This window comes from Amblyraja radiata, chromosome 12 (assembly GCF_010909765.2).
Source record: "Amblyraja radiata isolate CabotCenter1 chromosome 12, sAmbRad1.1.pri, whole genome shotgun sequence".
NCBI classification, from domain to species: Eukaryota; Metazoa; Chordata; class Chondrichthyes; order Rajiformes; family Rajidae; genus Amblyraja; species Amblyraja radiata.
In genome coordinates this window covers 46,302,168-46,309,997 of record NC_045967.1, presented here as the reverse complement: position 1 = coordinate 46,309,997, position 7,830 = coordinate 46,302,168, and positions in this window count along the sequence as shown.

Below are 7,830 nucleotides of genomic sequence, written 5' to 3'. Positions count from 1 at the left end.
TGACACTATTGTCTTTATAGAATGGGTCTCTGAGTTCAAAACTTGGTGCATCATTTTGCAAATGTACAACAAGCTGGTGAGACTGCACCTGGAATATTGTTTGCAGTTGTGGACACCCTATGGAGATAGGAAGGATGTAATTATGCTAGAGAAGATACAGGAAAGATTTGCAAGGCAGTTGTTGGGTCGGGAGGCTTCTTATAATTCAAAGCCTCTCCTTATGAGAGGCTGGATAGGCTGGGACTGTTGCCCTTCGAGTGACGGAGGCTGAGGGGTGACCGTGTAGAGGTTTATAAAATCAAGATGGACAGAGCTAACTTAGACTGTCACAGCCTTTTTCCCAGGGTAGGGGAGTCTAAAACCAGAGGGCAGAGGTTGAAGAGAGGAGGTGAAAGTTTTAAAAGGAACCTGACTGGCAGCAACTTGAGCCAACAGGCAATAAACGTAAAAATGTAAAAAAGCAGAAGCAGGCCACTCAGCTTCTTTGTTCAATAAGTTTATGGCTGATTCTTAATCTCAGCACCATAGTTTTTTACTTTGTTTTCGAGATACAGCGGGGAAACAGGCCATTCGGCCCACGGAGTCCGCATCGACCAGCGCAAACACCAGCCACAAATGACCTCAGGAAGGGCGTTGCCTGGTAGGTCCATTGTTGGCTAGGGAAGGTATGATCTCAAGAGAAACAATGTGGAGAACTATGGAACTGGTAAAACGACTTGGGAGCCAAATAATAGACATCATTTGACCATATTTTAGCTCAATGGCAATACATTCCCCACTGACCCAACGGCCTCAGGTAACTGAACATACAGTGAATTTTAATAAATTGGCATTGGGTAATGTATGTATTAAAATGTCTGACTCGTCAGATTGATGTAAAACATCTAATTGGACTATTGGACAATAGCTTTTCTTGTCGTAACTAACTTTTAGTTCTTACTCAAAAGCACCAGAATATACAAGTCTAGTCAAAGATGATCTTGCTTGCTACCACGTAGAAAGTTTTTGTGGATATTAGATTAAAGAATTACTCTAACCTACCACCGGTTCAAGCTGAATACATCTAGTGTGCATACATTGCAATAAGAGCTAGAACGACAACAACACAATACTTCCTCAACCAAGCAGGCTGAGGAATTCTCAGAGACTAAGACAGGAAACTTAATGCAGTAAATATAAATTGAATTTAAATGATTAACAAAGTGCAAAATGAAGATTGGGGAAACAGATGAGATAAAAGAAAAAGACTGAATGACATAAATATCCAGCACCAATTTTTTTCTTTGAGGACGAATCTCCATCCTCTACAATGTATTATTTCAGGGTGAGAGAGACTGTTCAGCTGCAAACAATATTCTTCAAGCTGATAAAAATTAAAACGTAGGTAACTTTCCTCACTATTTTCAGTGCCAAATCACTGGGCCAGTGAAACTCAAACTTTCGTTTTGGCACTTAATTTATAGACAAGCACCGTTTTAGCACATAATGCAGAGGGAATGAGGTTGTCAAACAAAAACGTCACCTTTTACTCATTTAGCGGTACATGAGAACTACTTCAAGAATTTCTTACCAATTCCCTGGATCATAATGATGAGCAATAATATTTTCATCTTTCTGATTACAATATCCCAACAATTACCTGGTTATTTATGTTATGGCAACATATGAATTGGCCATTGTGCCAGCATATTTTACAGCAGCAGGCTAAAATACTTCAAGTTAAAACTATCTCATTGGTAATGATGTGCTTTGAGATTTCCTGAAGATATGAAAGACAGCCTTTAACCCTGGTTCTTCCTTGCTTGTTCATTGATATTTGGCTATTCAATCCTTCATACCAGACACCAAGCATGTTCACTTAAACACAAGCCCATTTATTGCATTGGTGGAGAGGCAATGAAATAATTTGTAAGACTTGGTATAATTTCAAGAATTAATAAACATCTGTAGTCTCTTGCACCTCTATCTCATTTCCACTTTCCTTCGAGGCTACCTTTGACTTCCACCTCACATGCAGGGTAGTGAGTAGTCCACATGTACAGAATTAATCTCCTAGCAGAAATTATGCAACATCCTTAGTCATTTCCACTCAACATACATTGGTTTCAGAGATGTGCTCTGCTTCTGAAACGTAGGTCCTCGGGAAGCAGAATACATAGCCTATCTGCTGCATCCAATGTATGTTGAATGGAAATGATCGAGGATGGTGTTTAATTTCTGTTAGAAGGCAACAGATCTTGTTAACTTTTGAAAAAATGAATGGTGAGTCTTTATCACAAAGTACATTCATACTGCCTGAATTCTGGGCCGAAGCTTTATCCAGAGACTGACATGATGATGTGATGTTGCCTGGCAGATCAAATCCAGGTCTCTGGCGTTGTAAGGTACCAATAATGCTGTGTCACCGTGCCACCCTAAGTTGGCAGTTGAAACAAAATGACACTGGGATGTCAGGACTTTCATATGAATAAAGACTGGATAGACTCGGCTTGTACTCGCTAGAATTTAGAAGATTAAGGGGGGATCTTATAAAAACTTACAAAATTCTTAAGAGGTTGGACAGGCTAGATGCAGGAAGATTGTTCCCGATGTTGGGGAAGTCCAGAACAAGGGGTCACAGTTTAAGGATAAGGGGGGAAATCTTTTAGGACCGAGATGAGAAAAACATTTTTCACACAGCTGAGTGGTGAATCTCTGGAATTCTCTGCCACAGAAGGTAGTTGAGGCCAGTTAATTGGCTATATTTAAGAGGGAGTTAGATGTGACCCTTGTGGCTAAAGGGATCAGGGGGTATGGAGAGAAGGCAGGTACAGGATACTGAGTTGGATGATCAGCCATGATGATATTGAATGGCGGTGCAGGCTCGAAGGGCCTGAATGGCCTACTCCTGCACCTATTTTCTATGTTTCTATGACACCTGTGTGGTTGTTCCCATTTTGGTGGTTGGCAAATTTATAATTGCTTGTGCCACTTATATCAAGAGATGAGGAAATTGAATTGAGGTGATGACTTCTGCTCGCTTTCTTGCTCCATTATCATTGACAGTGAGTGTGGTTTTGTGCTGATTCTGTGCGACCCTGGATTGCTGGGTATGTTTCTTTGAGAAGCACTAGGGGGCAGCATTAGCTACCTGGTGTGTCCTCTCGCAGAACCAGACGGTGGGCTGTGTGGATCGAGGGCTTGGGCTGTAAATAGTATGGTATTGGCAAAACAGCACAGAAAAAGCACATGCATGCATTTTTTTTTTCAACTTATGTGTGAACTCAGCTGGTCACGGGGCTTTATCTGGTCAATGCCTTTCATTCTCGTGACAGGATTTCCTGCCTCTTGCCTGTGTTTCAGCTCTGTGTAGCCACCACAGATTTAGCTACACTGTGTCCAACTCTTAGCAATGACTCCTTTGCCCTTTGCTGTTGGCTCTGATCTACACTTTGAGCCTCGTGTTGAATAAGAGAAGAAATTCAAATTAATGTGTTTCTATTCTCGTTTCGAGTTTAGACTTTAAAGATACAATATGGAATCATTGTGAAGCAGCAACTCCACCAGTGGGGCCACTCTGCTGCCATGTCAATGTGCCTCATATCATGAACAAATAAAAAATCATTTAGCAATCACTTACAAGTGAGGATTGAGGAATTTCATTTAAAAGAGAAATAAAAGTTTGAGGAACATGAATAAGCCTTTGCGTAAAAAGCATTATGTTTACCACATCCTCCATTCCTAACATGACCATGAAATGTACACTATTTTTCTGAACCTTTTCTTAATTTCGATTTCAAGATTCTTGTCTGATAACTTGTCTGAAACTAGGGCAGCATGGTGGCACAGCGATAGAGTTGCTGCCTTACAATGCCAGAGGCCCGACCATGGGTGTCGTCTGTATGGAGTTTGTACGTTCTCCCCGTGACCTGTGTGGGTTTTCTCCGGGTGCTCCGGTTACCTCCCACACTCCAAAGGTGTACAGGTTTGGAGGTTAATTTTCTTTGGTATCATTGTAAATTGTCCCAGTGTGTGTGTGTGTGTGTGTGTGTGTGTGTAGGATAGTGTTATTGTACGGGGATGACTGGTCGGTGCGAACCCGGTGGGCTGAAGGGCCTGTTTCTGCACAGTATCGCTAAACGAAACAAAACTAAACTGAACTTATTTTACCAGTGAAACAAATCAGGTGCAAACTCTCTGCTCTCATCCCTTTCCTTTCATTTCTGAACCTCCTCATTTTTAAACTTACGTTTCCAGTTATTTGACCCAAACATCATTGTGAACAATTTGGCAAGATCAACTTTTTCAATCACCTTAAAATCTTGAAAGCTACCAAATGAGTGTAGTTGAAGATGCGCTCAATTAGACCAGTTGATTAAAGCCCCTGTCCCACGATGCGAGTTTTCCCAAGACCTCTCGCGAGTTAAAAAAAAATCAAACTCGTGGTAATCTACAAACTCCTACGACCTTCCACGAGTATGTTCACAAGCTCCTACGAGTAAAAAGTAACAATTTTTTCATCACAAGTATTTTTTTACTCGTGGACATTTTTCACAGTGTTGAAGAAACTTCACGAGTAAAAAAAATACTCGTGATGAAAAAAAGTCAAGTCAAGTCAAGTTTATTCGTCACATACACATACGAGATGTGCAGTGAAATGAAAAGTGGCAATGCTCGCGGACTTTGTGCAAAAAGACAAACAAACAAACAACCAAACAAACTACAAACAGAATGTAACAGAATGTAACAAAAAGTGTCACTTTTACTCGTAGGAGCTCGTATTGCTCATGAACATACTCGTGGAAGGTCGTAGGAATTCGTAGAATACCACGAGTTTGATTTTTTTTTAACTCGGGAGAGCTCTTGGGTAACTCATTTTCTGTTTCAGTGTACCTAATCTAAAGTTTAGTTTAGTTTAGTTTAGTTTAGTTTATTATTGTCACAGGTACAGTGGAAAACTTTTTATACATCATACGGCGTGGAAACAGGCCCATCGTCCCAACTTACCACAATGACCAACATGTCTCATCTGCACTAGTCTCACCTGACTGCATTTGGCCCTCCAATCTGTCCTATCCATATATCTGGCCAATTGTTTCCTAAACATTGCGATACTCCCTGCCTCAATTGCCTTTCTATTGCATGCTATACAGTCAAAGAAAAGACTATAGCCAGATATAACAGAGATGGTTGAAAGCTTCAAGTTCTTAGGAGTAAATATCACCAGCAACTTGTCCCGGACAACCCATATTGAAGCATGGCTAAGGAAACACACCGACACTTTGACTTTCTTAGAAAGTTGAGGAAGTTTTGCATGTCTCCGGCAACTCACCAACTTTTATAGATGCACTATAGAAATCATTTTATTGGGATGCATCACAATCCTGATTTGTAGTGCCTTCTGTGTGATGTTCACCCTGGGAATGTGGGGTATCCTCCAGGTGCTCCAGTTTCCCCCCACATCCCAAAGGCGTGAGGTTTATTAGCCGCTTTATATTGCCCCCAAACATTGTTAAATGTTAATGTTAATAGAAATTGTGTCAGGCAATATTTTTTTACATAGTGCTGCCAGAGCTGACGGTGAAGGTAAATACTATAGTGGCATTTAGGAGACTCTTGGATGGCACATGGATATGCAGGGAAAGGAGGAATATAGATTGTGTGCAGACAGGTAAGAGTTGGCCTTGGCATCATGTTCGGCAGCGACTGTGGGCCGAAGGGCCTGTTCCTATGCTGTGCTGTTCTAAGTTCTAAGAAAATATAACATTCTAATATATGACCCCTGACTTTAAGCTGTAAGCTGAAACTGTTCCGAGTTAAGCCCCTGTCCCACGATGCGAGTTCCCCCAAGAGCTCTCCCGAGTTTAAAAAAAAATCAAACTCGTGGTACTTCATCACGAGTATTTTTTTACTCCTGGAAATGTTTCACACTTCACGGGTTTCCGCGTTTCCCGAGTACCTGCCGTTGGCATTATGAGCCGCTACGAGACATCCACGAGCTCCGACGTACCCGCTGAATACATTCTACGTACTTACCACGAGTTTGATTTTTTTTTAAACTCGGGATAGCTCTTGGGTAAACTCGCATCGTGGGACAGGGCCTTTAAGAGATAAGTAGTGAAAGCCAAAAAGGCGAAATTGAAAGTGAACCAATGTCAGTAAACAAATTGCTGGATTCATCTGAGCCTGCAGCTATAAAGTATTTTCCCTTCTCAGATGCTAATGGGCAGGCCCTGCATCTTAAGCATGATCTGTTATTGTTGCACTTTGTACTCGAGGAATGTTCAAGGACGAGATTTGCGCAAACGAGCAACAGTTCCCGGCTTCAGTGCGTAATCCTTTCTGACGTTGTACCATCTATGGAAGGTTGGGACACACTAAGTACGGCATATTAAATATCACGACCGCTTGCTACTCCGGATGCTTGAAATACCAGCATCAGAGCTGACTTATGGTTCACAACTCTTTGTCAGGAACCAGAACGGTTACCTCCAACACAAAGGAAAGTTGTTGCCACAAATAAAGGAGAAGGAGGGCTCTGTCCATGAATATGAAGGGAAGAGTTACAGGGGATGTAAGTGACAAGGGTTGGGATGAGGTGGGGTGAATGTGTACAAGGTAACCTTGAGCTCAAATGCCCAGTGGGAAAGGAGTTTGTTTGTGTTCCACCCGACATGATTCCAGCTCCACCGGCCCAGCCCATTGCCACCAAGCAATAGGTTAAAATACCTTCTATGGTTTCCCATATCACAGAGTCATTCTTGGCATCCGTAATTGAGCAGATTCCAAATGTCTGTCAAAAAAGACATAGCCAAAATATATATTTTTAACCATCCAACACATCAGTAGCAAATGACCATAATGCATTTATTTATACGTTGTTTCAGCATTATTTTAAGGGGTGGGAGATTGCAACCTTCCCTGTTTCAACGAATGCAATCAATCAAATAAGATCAAATAGAACAAGTTGTCCTGCAACTTTAGGCTGTGCACGTCATACGCCAGAAGAAGAAGAAGAAGCATTATTTTATCATCCACCGACTATTCCACATGTAAATGTTTTGTCACAGATCATTGACATCTCAGATAAAGATTCGGTGTAATGTGATGCTTCAGTTCAGTCGCATGTCACAAGTTACACATCAGTTGAAATAATCCACAAAACGCTGCAGTTTCTGACTGGTTTGATCAAATGAAGACAAATTCAAACCCACAATCCATTTTCACAACTGATGATAGACACAAAATGCCGGAGTAACTCAGCGGGTCAGGCAGCATCTCTGGACAAAAGGAATAGATGACGTTTCGGGGTCGAGACCCTTCTTCAGACCGATCACTGATGACTTTGTTGAAGATGATGCCAATGGATTACACACTTTAAATGCAAACATTGCTCACCAAGACATGATCCTTTGTAGGTACACAAAAATGCTGGAGAAACTCAGCGGGTGCAGCAGCATCTATGGAGCGAAGGAAATAGGCAACGTTTCGGGCCGAAACCCTTCTTCAGACTGATGGGGGGTGGCGGGGAGAAGAAAGGAAAAAGGAGGAGGAGGAGCCCGAGGGCTGGGGGATGGGAGGAGACAGCCCGAGGGCTGAGGAAGGGGAGGAGACAGCAAGGGCTAACAAAATTGGGAGAATTCAATGTTCATGCCCGCAGGATGCAGACTCCCCAAGCGGAATATGAGGTGCTGTTCCTCCAATTTCCGGTGTTGCACGCTCTGGCCTTTGTACGTTAATTTGGAACAATGAAAGTGATCAAGTTCAATGGGCAAGCCTGATGATATTCCCATCCAAAACTCTCACCTCGGCACATTATACAAGAAAAACATCACTAAGAATTATGTTTCT